This window comes from Peromyscus eremicus, chromosome 14 (genome assembly GCF_949786415.1).
Source record: "Peromyscus eremicus chromosome 14, PerEre_H2_v1, whole genome shotgun sequence".
Taxonomy (NCBI): Eukaryota; Metazoa; Chordata; class Mammalia; order Rodentia; family Cricetidae; genus Peromyscus; species Peromyscus eremicus.
The window spans coordinates 55,504,577-55,518,567 of record NC_081430.1 but is presented as its reverse complement, the minus strand read 5'-3'; the positions used below and the strand labels follow the sequence as shown (position 1 = coordinate 55,518,567).

The 13,991-nt window shown below is 46.0% G+C and overlaps 1 long non-coding RNA gene across 1 annotated transcript; it reads left to right on the top strand.

Moving 5' to 3' along the window:
- Positions 1-819: 819 nt before the first annotated feature.
- LOC131924087 (uncharacterized) lies at positions 820-13,165 on the top strand. The gene is made up of 2 exons (XR_009382778.1): positions 820-938; positions 12,597-13,165. It is a non-coding gene; the product is annotated as an uncharacterized LOC131924087 (long non-coding RNA).
- Positions 13,166-13,991: the final 826 nt, after the last annotated feature.

Genomic DNA, 13,991 nt, shown 5'->3' with positions numbered 1-13,991 from the left:
GTTGAACCCAAATCCCTTTCCTGCCCTGAAAACCTTAGTCTGTACCTAGGAGTCAGGCATACCCAGTTACAACAGACCTCAGTCAGTGGCCCTAGGCAAATCAGTGCCTGTCTGGAGCTTGGGATTGTCTCTAGGTTCTTGTGCCCTTTGTATTATTCTGAGGAGCCAAGTGCATTAAAAAAAAATCAAACAAAGCAATTAACACAAAGAAACCTTGAACAGGAATATGCCAGCCAGCCCACATTCAGAAGGGAAGAATCAAAAGCCGAGTGGAGGCTGCTGTTAGGCGTTACCCACCACAGGCACCAAGGTATTGCCATCTTGGGAGAGAGTTCTTTGACATTCGGGGGAAGCACCAGCTTCATTAACTTGTGTGGGCATGAGGGGGGAGATGTCCCTGGGAACTTCTGGCAGCCTTGCAGGAAAAGGATGGTGACTGGTGATGGTGTGCTTCAGATTGAACTTGGCATCCACAGGAGTGATGGCCGTGTTATAGGAGATCAGCTGGCACTTCCAGTTTGTGTTCGGGAGTCTAATTACTGACCTGACACCCGTTGCTTCAAACAGGCCCAGGAAGGAGGCAGCTAACCGGTGAATGGAAGCGTCTGGTGCTGTGTTCACCCGTCAGCCCTTTATCCACTTGTAGCCCTGTCATTAGGCATGTTTCCCCCCTTGATATTCTTAAAATGTAGAGGTACCAACCAGAGCAATTTAAAATGATATATAGTTATTTTTTTGACTCCTCTCCTGTCGAGGGAGAATTTTATAAATGATGTCACAATAAACGGAATGTGAGAGAGTGCTCAGAGATGAAATTTGTAAGGGCAGAGACTCCGGTTGGAAGAGAAAGATCATCTTCGGGGCTCCCAAGTGCTAATGAATTAATGAGGAAGCCAAGCTAATGAGTCGAAAGAGGCATTCTTGTCAGAGGTTTTGAGGTAATAGCGTGGAGTTATGGAGCAGGGAGACAGAGCCCGGGCATTCCAAGTGGCTCCCACAACTGTAGGGAGGAGACGGAGAAAACCCAGATGATGCATTCCCAAACTCGGTGAAGACTCAGGGAGACAAAAATCAAAGAAAGATGGGATCCTGGGCTGATGTGAAAGGTGAAGACAGAGCCCCCAGGAAGCTCTAAATTCACAGCTTCTAGAGAAGCAGTGAGGAAGCAAGGGAAGTGGGAGAGGGGCGTGTGCTAGGCACATCTTGACTTGTGTAGACATTATGTCAAAGACAGAGAGGGACAATGGAGGAAAGCGGAATCTAGTCTGTTGGGTTTGGGGCAGGGAATTGGTGATTCATAACTGTATTTTGAATTAATCTATTCTTGTTCCTACCGTTGACGGGAGAAGGGGTTAAAACTAGGTTTGTGCAACTCCCAGGTGGTGTGACTCTGATACTACTCAAGGTTTCTGAAATTCTCGGTGGACATGCTGGTGCTGTCTTGGCTCAGAGGGCTCACAGGATGAGCAGGGTAGGCCAGTGCATGCATCCAAACAGAAAAACAACGTGGCAAGGAGTTGGACGGCGTTTCCAGCCTTCTATTCCACCAGGCTGCTACTTGCACACCGGAGTTATGGGCGTCAAGTGAGGCTAAGAAGAACATGGAAGAGTTTTTGGAAACTCCAGAAGTCTCAGGAAAACTTACAGAATCCCCTCACAGGGTTCTCTGAGGCCTTGGAACAACAGAGTTCTGCATCTTATTTGGATGAGTATTGAAGGCATCCAGGTAATTGTGGTTATCCAAAAACCAGCCATGCCTGCTGCATCCCTGATGGTGGCTTCTCTGGGGGCTTCTGTTGCTTGCATCATTCCTTCACTTAGAACCTGGAATGTAACCATCAAGAGAAGTCAGAAATGCTTCAGAGGGCTTCCAGTATGGGAGGGAAGCTGACACTTGTCAGTCACCCCTCATGAAGCTTGTCAGTCATGGTATATAATCATTTCTCAGCTCAGTGCCTATAAACATGTCGCCTACCTCTCCTCTACAAATATGTCTCGTACCGAGTCCCATCTTGTCTTTGGGAACATCCTACATTGTTCAACTCCCAGGTGGTGTGACATGAAGATGGGAAAGTAAGCTATACCCTTGGTCACCTGAAGCTGGAAGCACCCCCACATCACCTCACTGTGGTGGTCACACTGCCTGCCATGACCACATTTCATGACCTGTCCACTCCAAAAGGGAAGGTGAGTTTGATGATCACCAGAGACCCAGCATCAATATGGCAGCCAATACAAAGGGAATCTAAGATGTTAGTTAACTGTATCAATGAACATCTGAGTAGTCGAGTGAGTGGATTTTCTTCAAGTTCCTCATCTAAAATCAGTCATGCTGAAAATTGATATCTCTGAAATAATAGACAAGTTACTTCATGAGCCCCACAAATCATAGAATTGATCTCATTTATCTTTCCCTGTGGCCTCTAGGATGCTCAAAGCTCCCTTTTTTAGGATCATCCATCTAGCCTACATTCCAGCTGGAAGCCTTTTTCCTGTAAGATCTCAAGGCCATTTCTTTGCTTACGTCTTTCTGTAACTGTGTTGTTTCATTTTTTTCAAGAAAAAGAGGGCCATGAACTTCTTTTATGTGTGATGTGGGTGGCCATCCTCACCAACTGCTCTGCCATGGACAGAGATTCACGGACTGTCTTAAATGATAACCTTCCTGCCTGCATTCTTCCCCGAGGAGACCCTCTCTTCAACAAAATACGGTATTGCATCCTTGCACATTCAGATGAAAAATCCTATCGTTGGCGATAACTTCGCATGATAGAATCTTAATAAACTTTCTGTGTTTGATTGGCTGGGATAACGAGAGATACCTATCACGTGTGATAGCTGTGCGACAGAAGATAAGCTGGTCATCATTTTCAGATAAAAATGCCCATCCATTCACAGATTGCAATCACGGTGGTGCCATGGAGTGCCTGGTCTACTCTAGTTAATTAAATGCTAAATGAAATTCAGCGCTCTTGCTCCTACAGCATCAACTATCTGTCTCCATGCTGGTGGGGGCAGTGGGTAGAGGGCAGAGCCACAGAACACAGCCTGAGAGGTCTGCCAAGGGGCTAGCAGTGGCTCCAGAAAACCTAGCTTCCATACAGCTCCCCTTCTTTGAGAAGTTTTCTGGAGAACTTCAAGGGTGATGTCTGGCCTCCCTTTTTGCTCTGATGGCTGTGGGCCCAAGTATTTGTCAGGGAGGAATAAGACGGCAAGGAGCACTTCTGCATGAGCCCACTCAAATGGCAATGGGACAGGCGCTCTTGGGTTGTTGATTTATGCACCAAATGCTGAAGCCCATTTGGGTGGAGACGACAGAAGCCTGCCTAGTGTAACAAATCAATGACCTCACTCTCTTTGGGACCCTGAATCAGGTAGTCTCATCTTTCTGTGTCCGGGATTCACTTCCTTAGAGCTTTGTGGAACTGAGCACCAGCCACTGTCATTGAGCAACTCCTGTCTTTGCCAAATATTGATCTAGATGGTTCTCATTCAATAGTCTCTGGAAGGAGACTATTGCTGCCCAGGTTAATCATAAATCTCAGATTTCCTAGGGAGGCCCAGATAACCAATGGTAGAGCAAGGAGTGGAATGTGCATTTATTTAGTGTACAGTAAAGAATAACTACACTTGCTTTAGGAAGTATGTATGAATAGGAGCACCACTGAGTACTGTACAAGAGCTGGCGTGACTGTGGATATGATGTATAACATATAAGCTCTCCCTTCCCATGTCTTCTTTTTTCTCATCAATGCCAACTTCTGTGTCCCACTCAAGTGTCTTCTGCAATGAGGGGGCTCTTATCGCCACAACTGCCTTAGTTGTAATGGAAGAGTTTGTTTCCTAGTTTTTGTTGGTATTCTTCTTCAAAGCTAAGCTTCTAAGACAGGATCAATTCCAAGATTCCATTTTCTCTGAGACTCTTTCCAAAATTTCAGCTACTGACTTTCCCTGGGGGAAGTGAGGCCTATACAAGAGGCTTCAGCTCTTCTCCCTCTTAAGGCTTCCCCAGACCAGCATCTCTCACAGCAGGAGTCTACAGCTTCAAATGGGGTGGATGTTATAGACCCTTTGAGACGCTGGAACAAAATGCCTCAGGCTGGGGATTAGGCTCCATCATATGAACATGTGGTGTTTCAGGGAAGGACCAATCCTTGGGCCCTATCAGAAGACTGTAGAGGACAGGAGGATGGCCTAGTTGTCCAGGCTCCATAGTCAGAGAATAAACTGTGTTCTCTGTGAATTAATATAGAGATGTGACAGAGCTCCCTAACATCTGAAATCAGCCGGCACCACAAGTGAGATCCCAAGAGAGGCACAGAGAACATGGAAACAGAGAGAAAACACAGGACAGTCAGTTCCAGGCTCAACCTTCTCAGCAACAATATTGCCCTGATAAAACTTAAAGAATGCCACTGTGATGAAAGGAGAAAAGAAAATTTTTGGAAAGCGAATGTTAACTTGACCAAGAGAAATAGCTGACTAGGAACAATAATAACATCAAAGACAAGCTCAGCAGAATAAAAGAGAAAGGAAGAGCTGGGGTGGTCAGTGCCTATCTGTCCTTTTGCATCTGGGACAAGTTTAATGGCTGAAGATAGCAAGGGTATGGAATAGTGCCTTACAGGTTTATAGGTGAGTGGCCTGTCCTGGGAATGGGTGTCCTTTTGTTGAAATCTGGCACTGATGGCGGCCATTGTCTTCTGGAAGCCATGGGTAGAATCGTTCCTTTGCTTTCTTTATTTCCAAGAAACCACCCATGTGCCTTGGCCTGCGGTACCCTTTTCCATCCCCAGAGCTAGCAGCAGTTTGCCAAATCCTTCTAATGTTCTTCAATGCTCCTTCCCCTCCATTCTCAAGGATCCTTGTAATTACACCAGATTTACCAAGACATTCTTCTCATCTTTAGAACAGCTGATCAGAAATCTTAATCCCAGGACCCGTGGAGATAGCTCTGTGGGTAAAGTACTGGCTGCATAAGAATGGGGACGTGAGTTCAGATTTCCAGCACCCACATAAAGAGTTGTGTATGGCCATATGCATGCTTGCAACCCCAATGGTGCGTGAGGAGGCAGGAGGCAGGAGGATGCCTGGGGCTTGCTGGACACCAGCCGGGCTCCAGGTTGATTGACTGAGAGATCTTGTCTGAATGAATAAGGCAAAGAATGATAGAGCAGGGCCGGATGTTGTCCTCTGGCCTCCATGCATGTGCATGGGAGGGTACACTCAGCACACAAATGCAAGTATACCACATACAGGTGCTCACACAGATCGACCAAGTCCCAGGAATGCTAATGCAACATTCAAAACACTGAAAAGATAAGCACACATCCTCAACAGAGGGAGAGAGAGAGAGAGAGAGAGAGAGAGAGAGAGAGAGAGAGAGAGAGACTCAGAATCAGGTAGAAAGAGAAAACAGAGATGAATGGGAAGAAGAGGAAGGAAGGAGAGACCGGGAAGGCACGGGGAGAGCTGGAGGAGTGAGACGGGCACTACCAGTCTTGCTAGAAGGAAGGGACCAATGCTTATTGGTCTCCAGACCCTTTTGTCTCCACTCCCTAACCCTCTGTAGAAGAAAGGGTTCTCTTTTTGCTAAATAAACAGTCATGGAGCTCTTCGCTGCTCGATGCTGTTACTAGTCAACGCTGCTATCCCAGGGTGGATTTGACACATCACGGAGCAGAAGGAAGTTCTCTGACTAAATTCCATCGCTGAGAATCAGGGTCATCTAATCCCCAAAGTGTTTGGGGGCTTTTCAATTTTCTTTTATTCAAAAATCCCGTCTGTAATTATCACCTGGGAGGGAGTCCTTGCTTCACCAAGTTGACTGATATCCTTGACTGCTGGGGAAGCACGGAGGTGTTAGAGTGTTCTAGAAAGAGCCATATTGCCTGGCACGGCTTTGACGAAGACTGCATGGCAGGGGGAGACAAAGAAGGCTTCAACCTGGATCCTGTGTGTGCATTAGTAACTATCCCACGCTTTTCCTCCGCTGGGCCTTAGCCCAGCTGGGGTCAGCTGCTTCTCTGGGTCCCTGAAACTCTCAGCTAGGATGGTGTAACCCTTAGACCCACCTGCTTATTCTCTGTTTTGTTAGCCAAGCCATGGGCTGCTAAAGCTCCCTCCCTCCTGGTGGTGCTGGCAGTGTGAGGCCCAGAAGCTCCATGCTACACTGTGCCAAATATAACAATATCCTCTCCCTCCTTGCTCCCACTTTCAGTTCACTATCAGTTACTATCCTAACATTCTGCCACTGCATTTTCTGCAGACTACTCATTTCCCCTTGCAAACAGAGAGCATGCGGGCAAATAGGCAGAGGTGAATGTATAAGGGCAATGTTGGAGGCCGCAGCCACAGGTGGATGTGTTCAGGTGAGACCCAAGTCCTGTAAATAACAACCGTATCTTCAATCATCATGAGCAGTGGCTCATCATCCTTAGGGCTCTATAGACAGTGAAGTTCTTCTCTGGATACGGGTCCTGGGATGTCATTCAGGATTCACAGCATCTCTTGATCACAACCCTTCCTCCCTTCGGTTCGTTCTACAAGGTGAAAGGGATAGAGGGTACACAGAGAGGTTGTCTTCTCAGGGCTTGACACTGCTCTGACTGAGTGACCATGGAAGTCCTGGGGTTCTAGAGCCAAAATTGATCCCAAGCTCCTCCTAGTTGTAACACTCCATGTCAGTTTGGCATCAACTGACTTAATTTACATACCCTGATGAGCTCCTGATCACCTGGACAAACAGATTATAGACACCTCAGTATCTCTTCACCCTTCTTGATCTTTGTGTCTTACAATATCAGGAACTCAGTATGGATTGTCCTGAATCCCACCTGTCACCCATATCTAATTGTGGGTTGCTCTGATTGTTCAAATCTCTGTTGTCCACGCGTATCCCAGGGAGTGAGGAGTTACCTAAGCTTGACCGAAATGGATCTGTGACTTTAGAATGTAAGATTCGAGTCACATGGAAAGCTCCCCAGGGACAGGGAAGCTTCTCTGGAGGGGACATCTCTTGGTGGCATGCTGCATCTGTGCTCCTTCCTCTAGCTACAACAGGGCAGGGCTGGGCCTAGCTGGCTTCTCCTAAGACACTCTTGGGAACTTTTGACTCAGGGCCTAATAGTGGAATTCATATTACTTTCCTTTACAGGAATCTGGATTCCCAACTTTTTCATGTAATGTGTGTGTTGATTAAACACCCACTAAATGTAAACCCCAGCTAGAAACATGGGAATGCAGGGCCAGAAAAGACCAGGCCTCAGAACCTTCACAGTGCTGAGTTATGTAATGACTATAAAGAATCCATCCTAAAATGTAGAGTGAATTGAAGCCTAGAACAGAAAGGGTGTAGGTCCTTTGGTCAGCAAGGAGACTTGTGTAGATGGCTTTTGGGGATCTAGGAGGGGGGCACTGTCTGAGAAGAAGCAACAGGCAAGATGTGCCTAGGTCATGTTGGCCCTGGGGAGTGTCAAAGGGATGACACACTAGCTGAGTGGCTTTGGAGGCACCCTACAGCTGGAGATGAAAGCTGGGGTATGGCAGATCACCTGGGACTGTCAGTTAAGACGTAACTTGAATTAGTGACAGACTGACCACCTACACCAGGCAGAGACAGTGAGAGGAGTGAGGAGGGGTACTACCTCTTAGCATGGCTGTAAAACCCAAAGGCCTGGATAACGGATTTCACAAAAGGTTAATCAAAAAGGGTGGTCAAGGGATAACCCCAAGAGTTCCAGGGCAAGGCAGGCCACAAAGGTTGTGCTGTAACCATGAGATTCAGGAGGATAGAATACAATGGCTCACTTTCATTGTGTACTTAACGTTTATGTGCCAAGTGTCATGGTGGATGCACCATGTGCAGAAGCTCATTTAATCCCAAGGGAAAAATGATAGTGGGGCCGAGCAGGGGATGGCATAGCCTCTATCAGAATACAAAACACAATGGCATTGTGGCTGCAGTGGTGCAGGCGGTCACCCTGCTTCCTGATGCAAGTGTCACACACTCAACCCTGCCTTGTCATAAAATATGATGCACTGATGAAAAGACTCCAGCTTTACAGATACTGGGATGGTAAGCTTCTCCTCACAGAGGAGGGCCTCAGTCCCATTTTCTGTTGCAGGTCCCCTTAGTGACGGTACCCATGTGTGAGATTTGCTCAGTATATCCACACACTCACACATGGACACACAAAATGTGCTCACACACCAGCCACTGAAGAAGGGATCTGAGGCATAAAGGATTATCCATAAGCAGTCCATCCCATTGGGTCTTTGGGAGGGACAGCGTCCCTAAAGGTAGGCAGCTAACACCACTTGCCATCACACTAGGAGGAGCCACAGTGAGATGACCCCAGTTCACTTTTTACAATTCTGTACTTGCCACTGCTTTGGGCATTCACCTATGCCAGGAACTCCAAGGTGTCCCTTCTATGTCTTCTTATCATGTGACCTTTGAGCAGTCAATGAGCAGAACTGTAAGTTGTGCTGTGCAGATGAGGAACCTGCAGGGCATTGGCTCAGTGGCCTGGTCGACCCTCAGCCTTTGGGGATAGTTTCTCTGGCCTTGACCTCCAGCTTACTATCACAGATCTCTGCTTGCACTTGACCCCCAGATCAGTGTCTTCTAATTTACCACGTGGCAGCCATGCGTGGATTAGCCATTTTCCTGCTTTCACATAGGGCTGGTGACCTTGAGCAGACCCTTGGTGTGGGATTTGGGGAGGCACCATTAGATAATCATATTCCCCAGATTTCACATGCAAAATGGCCCTGTGGTAGCCTGGCCTCTTAAATCTCTGATTTTTCATAGATTGTGGTGCCTCAGAGGAGCCTCCTTTTCCTCCCTCAAAAAGGTTTTATACTGAAAAAGGCACTCAGGCTAGGTGATTTGTCAGTGCTATGTTGGATTAAAAAGTATAATGTAAGATGAAAACTCCAACTCTTCTCTTTTATATTTATTTTTTTTTTTAAAGGAAATCTGGCTGATTACAACTTGTTAGATCTTCTGCTTCTCCCGTTCCATTTAGGAGGGAAAAAAATGTGACTTTATATTCCCACCCACTGATTTCTGACTAAAACAGAACTTAGTAGCATGCTGATCCTGCTGGCTTTTTAAATGAAAAACTTATTCTTTTTAAACTACTGGAAAATTATATTTAAAAATCAGCATAATTCCATTGCCTATTCTTTCTGGATTCTTTGAATAATGGAGGCTGGTTTATAGGGCAATTCCCCATTCTGATGTGCAGATCTGGTCATTGACAGACACACCAACTGGTGATCTGAATTTACTAAGCTGAGGAAGCCATTTCTATGTGTTGATGAATACAATCCAACTTGAGATTGTTTTCCCTCTATTTTAATTATCACCTTTGAAGGTAAAACATGGGTAGGTTTTCGATATTATAACAATATTGTAAGTATTGTATGGGAATATCATATGCATTGTGTAGACCTTTGATAAATACATTCCTGAACTATAGAAGCATTAGTAACAACTGATTGCTTGAAGTTGCTAAATTTTGAAATTGCTTGCTGTCTAGCAGTAAGTACCTGGTATGGTGTGTGCTATGGGATGTCCTGTATGCTGTGAATATATGTTGCTATGATTGATTGATAAATAAAATGCTGATTGGCCAGTAGCCAGGCAGGAAGGATAGTGTAGGCAGGACAAGGAGAGAGGAGAATGTTGGATGGAAGAAGGCTGAGTCAGGAGACGCTTCCATCTGCCACGAGGAGAAGCATGATATAAGATACTGGTAAGCCATGAGCCATGTGGCAACTTATAGATTAATAGAAATGGGTTCATTAAGGTATAAGAACAGATAGCAAGAAGCCTGCCATGGCCATACAGTTTATAAGCAATATAAGTCTCTGTGTGTTTACTTGGGGGACACTAGTGGGAGAGATTTGTCCCGACTACTGGCAAGCCAGGACACAGGAAAACTTCAGCTACAGGTGTGTCTATTAGAGTTGGTACCTTGTCACCTTCCCTCACTCATTCAGCTGCTAATCAGCTAAGCAGTCATACCTAACAACCTATCTAGAACTTACTTAGAACTCAGAAGCGATGAGAGCCTTCATCTTAGAACCTCTTTATTTATTTGAAAGGGGTGTCTCCTCCCTGGCTGTGGGAGTCCACCCATGGGTGTCTGTGTGACAGCTCACCCCCTGGTGTGAAGTCTGAGGAGATGGACTTGTCTAGCTTACAATGTTAAGGCAGCAAGAGGGCACAACTGAGCCAATGCGGTACACAAGATGGAAACTTGTGAGTCAGCGCTAATTTTGAAAGGGATGCTCTGAGTTGGGCAGCATCCTTGGGAAAGTGAAAAGTGTGATGCAAGTGTAGGAAGATGAGGTCTGGGAATGGCCTGCAGGAGGAGAAATTTTTCTGGATGAGCACAAGACATTTCTCTGGGTTTCTGAAGACCACAGTGTAGAACAGTGTTGATTTACTGGTGAGATGCACTAAAGTAAATAAGTAAGTAAGTAAGTAAATAAATAAATAAATAAGTAAAAAATAAATAAATAAATAAATAAATAAATAAATAAATGTACAGATACAAAGAGAAAATGGAAGTGAGGATGAAGCCTTCTTTTTTTGCACTATGTGACAGGCACTGTACTGGCACCTGCCCACAATTGGCATCTGACTTTCATGGCATCCTTGTGAGGTCCATACATTCTTCTTTCCTTTTGGTCAGAGCAAGAAACTGAGTTGGACAGGAGTTGAAAAGTTACTCACTCAGGGATATTTCAGAGTATTTCAATGACACAGCTGTTAGAATCCACAGCCCTGTGACTACATGGCGTAGAGTCCATGGTACTCTGTGGGCTCTGTCTTCTGAATGAGACCAAGAAACAAGGCAAAAGAGAATTTCCAGCAGAGCCCTCTTCTCATGGCTTTGATGCTGTGTGTAGTACAGGCTTCCCTTCTGCAGTTCTCCTAAAGAACCAATAAGATGGTGTTTGAAACATAAAGCCATTCTGTAGCTACTGGCCAGGCATGGAGAGTCTCAAAGAGCATGCAGAGGGCTCACAAAGGAACTCAGTTTTTGGAAATGCATCAATGTACTGGACAAAACTCAAGGAACAGAGACTCTGTGCTAAGTACAAGGCGATAGAAATACTCTGGTCCCAACCCAAGGAGCTTGGGGACAATTGGAAAGGTAGACCTAAGAGCAAGAAAGCAAGCTTGCTCTGTGCTAGACCCTAGAACAGAGAAAGGGCTGTGGGTGACGCCAGAGAACAGCAGACACAAAGTGTCTTGAAGACAGCAGATGGAGAAGGCAGGGAGATGTCCCAGAGGGAAGGGATAACATGGGCATAGGAAGGCAGGCAACAATCTGGTTTATCTAGAAAACACTGTATGGACCTGGCTTTGTCACTAGACCACTAGACATGGACAGAAGCACCTCAAACCTGCAGAAACTCCGTGGGTTCCCATGGGCAGGGAGGTATGCATTCTTCCCAGTCATTCACTGGCGTTGGCTCATGGGTTCCTAAGAAGCATCCGTGGTGGGTGGGGGTGTGTGTGAGCAAGAGAGAGTCGGGGACAGTGTGATGAGATTTGAGCAGCATTTCCTTTGAACAATTCTATCTTCCCTGTCATCTCATCAAAAACAAACAATTGCGCCGTCCGCTCGGGGAACGTAAGTAATCGTATGCAGTTCTTTGTCCTCTGTAACCTTTTCTATTTTCTCACGTGTCCTTAAAAAGACAGATGGAGCTACAGATGATTATCAGGTAAGGGGAGAAAGAGATAAGTAAACACACAGTAATAATACAGTTCTCTGAAATCATTGGTTGTTTCCCTGCCGAGGATGTACACTCCAATAAGCCATTATTTAATGTCTTATTCTGCTTCTTAATAACAATTCCAGGAAGGCAGGTGTTTTCTCATTTGCACCCTCGGCTCCCCCTGTGAACAGGTTCTGGAAGGCAGTCTCTCTCTCTGCCTCTTCTCCCCGCCGTTCCCCATCTCTTCCCACCTCGGGTTGGTATAGTTTGGTTGTAAAATGTCCCCCATAGGCTCTCGTGTTTGCACATGTTGGTCCCACCTGGCGATGCTGTTTGGGGAGGCTGTGGGACCTTTAGGTGGAGGAAGTGGGTCATCAGGGTGTGCCTTGATTGTTTCCAGCCTAGTCTTGCTGGTTAGCTCTCTTCTCTGTTCCCTGGCCTGTCCTGATGTGAGGAAGCCCCTGCCACCGTCTGCCACCTTGCCTCTCCTACAGTGATGGGTCTTTCCTTTGCAAACCATGAGCCAGAATGCAACCTTGTTACCTTAAGTGGCTTCTTTCATCACAGAAATAAAAAGAACTAAGACAGATCTAAACTTTGCATCCTAATGGATGTGTGTGAGGCCAGCTCTCAGTGACACAGGGCAGTAACTTGCATCTGCATTCTGCAGACATCCAACTTCCTCTGCAGCCCCCAGACAAGAGTACACATTTCTATGTCTGCACCACTGTTCAAGGGCACCTTCTCCTTCTCACTTTTTTGGGGGTGCTGAGGAGAGGGTCAAGCAGTGGAGAAAAGGCAGCTGGTCTGGGCTGAACAGGCCTGGTTGTGAACTCTTATCTTTCCCATAGGCTTGAGGAAGAAGTTTGGTGCCATCTCTGACACTGGCAGGTCCTTCCTAAGAGTCTGAGCAGGAATGGTGATGACCTCAATGGACAACCCATCTGACTTCTACGAGGTGGACAGAGAGAAGTGACGTCAGTTGATTTCACCTGTCATCCTCAAGAGACGAATGTGGAGCTCACACACTGCAGGCTCTGAGAGAAACCTCTTCCCAGAGCTATGCTAGAATGTTGGCTATTGGTTTGACATCTGAGCTCTCGGAATGTTGGAAGTAGTGGGCTGCATGCCACTGTCCCTTACCAAGGGTCGGAGTTCTGCCTGCCTGGAGTCCTTCAGAAATCCATTCCCTTTGGAACCTATTACTTCCTTGTATGAGCATGTCCTGCTGGCTCAACATGTCATTTAGGTCTGACCAGCAGGTGTCCCATGTATAGTTAGTTTGCAGATAAAATCTAGAGGAACCTTTAAGCTTGCATTTCAGACAAAGAAAACTTCATTTTAAGTTTAAGATGTCTTAAATATAGTATGGTCTATACTTATGCTGAAGAACAAATGTCTACCTGAAATTCACATTTAACCAAGCCTCCCTTATTTTGTGTGTGCACACGATTGGGCAAGTACGTCCCTGCAGGTGGGGATTAGAGGTCGACCTTGGGTGTTGTTCCTCAGCAGCCATTCAGTCTATTTTTTGAGACAGGGTCTCTCATTAGTCTAGAGCTTATGGAGCAGACTAGACTGCCTGGCCAGTGAGCCCTATTCAGTCTCTGCCTCCCCAGCACTGGGTTACAAATGTATGCCACCACAATCGGCTGTTGTATTTAGGCTCTAGGGAATCAGGTTGGTTTGCTTGCAAGGCAAACACTTTACCAATTGAGCGATATCCTCAACCCACCTCTCAGGCTTGTGGAATCTGGACCCCAGTTAGGTATTTTTCCTTTGTACCTTTCATGCATTCTCATGTCATTATCAACACACCATATACCTACACTGTGCATGTGCAGCTGGTCTCTTCTCACACCAGGCTCCACACAGAGTGTCCTCTTTCCTTGGACTACAGCTGCTGTCCTTCCATGGCTGCCCTTCTTTCTTTCATAACCCTATTACATCCATTTCTTATATTTTTGGTTGTGAGCCTAGCCTTTAACGGCTGAGCCATCTCTCCAGCCCTACATCCATTTCTTGTACGGACTTTTTTTTTTCTTTCTAAAATGTAAATCACATAAAGTCACCACACAATGAACAGCTCCAAATTGAATCTGGCTCCTTCTAATACCAATGAGCCCCCACTACTCCTTACAGTCTGACATCATCCCACTCTGCATTTTCCTTTTTCATTGGGTCCTTGTGTAGACACACCAAGTCTAGCGCCATCTACATGACTTTCACATTTCCTATGCCCCTTT